Genomic DNA, 1,504 nt, shown 5'->3' on the forward strand with positions numbered 1-1,504 from the left:
CAATAGCAAGGGGCAAATCTGGGGAGGGGTGTTTCAGCATGTGTAACAAATGACAACTGAAAAGAAGATGGTGGCTACACACAGGATCACAGAAGGACTCAAGTTTATTTTATTCAGAAATTGGGCTTCAGGAATCCAAAGACAGCTTGTAGAAGTAAGAGAGGGCCTGAGTAAGCAAGGTCTGGGCACAATAATTGTGTTAATGTGTTTGAACTCTTATAGATATTCTTGTTATCACCATTTTAAAGATGAAAGAAAAAGCAATTTGCATTTCTACACTCATAAAGCGTTTAAGTTGCTGAGCAAGGGTTCATATCTTAATAATCCAGCTCCATATCTAGTGCTTTAAATCTATCTGCATTGTTGCTTGCTACCCAGTTAATGCATTACAGCATCCAGTCTCCTGTTCTTTCCCTTTTTTCATATAAAGGTCAATTGAATATATTGTTCTTGTACCATCCAAGTGATTAGTCCGCACATCATTGTATTACTTTTTGGCATGAACCAAAATCTTAGCTATATAAAAAATTAGGAGATAATACACAAATATGATCAGAATTAAAGAAAATAGTTTCCTACGGTGGACAGATTTTGTATCACCATATGAAAACCTATACTTTTACTATATAACAGTACTAAACTGAGGACTTTGTGTCTTGGTTAAAATCTTTGACCTTCTAATTTTTTTAATGTTAATTTATTTTTGAACAGATACTACACTTGATCTTAGCCAAAAGGCTGAGAAGCGATATGTTAATTTATATTTGAAGGAGAGACACATAGCATGAGTGGGTGAGGGGCAGAGAGAGAGGGAGACACAGAATTCCAAGCAGGCTCCAGGTTCTTGCTGTCAGCACAGAGCCTGACGTGGGGCTTGAACTCATGAGCCATGAGATCACGACCTGAGCTGAAGTTGGACTTTTAACTGACTGATCCACCCAGGTGCCCCCAAAATTTATTGGCCTTCTAAACAAAACAGTAAAGAAACAGAGAATTTAGACAATAGCCTTGTTATTACCTGAGGTTTTAGTTTGAAATTACCAGGGAAGTTCAGCTGAGTGAGTTAAAATGTTGTGACATGATTAGAGATGCATACATTTAGCATCATTTATTAATGATTCAGGTAGTGTGAATCTGAATCAATGGACAGTCATAGAATACAGTTTATAGGAAATGACATGTTCTTTTTAAACACAGAAATAGGTGGAGATGTACAGTTTTGTAATTGTATACTTGTGTAAGTTTAATTTTTAATTGTATGATATCTCAAACATATAGTTGTTGTTATTCTTAGTTTTTTTTTTTGTAAGAAAATTATATACACTAAAATTGTTTTCTAAAGAAACCCAGCAGCACCGGGTTAAGAGCACAAATTCTGAAACCAAACTACTTGGGTGGAAAATATGTGAATATTCATGAACTTTAATCAAGTTAATGAATTTGTATGTCTATACTTCATAGTTCTTATTAGGGAATTAATATTAGCATCTATCTCATAAAGTTG

The 1,504-nt window shown here is 34.8% G+C and overlaps 1 pseudogene; it reads right to left on the minus strand.

Moving 5' to 3' along the window:
- Positions 1 to 662: 662 nt before the first annotated feature.
- LOC115288705 lies at positions 663 to 750 on the minus strand (annotated as a pseudogene).
- Positions 751 to 1,504: the final 754 nt, after the last annotated feature.

This window comes from Suricata suricatta, chromosome 3, assembly GCF_006229205.1.
Source record: "Suricata suricatta isolate VVHF042 chromosome 3, meerkat_22Aug2017_6uvM2_HiC, whole genome shotgun sequence".
NCBI classification, from domain to species: domain Eukaryota; kingdom Metazoa; phylum Chordata; class Mammalia; order Carnivora; family Herpestidae; genus Suricata; species Suricata suricatta.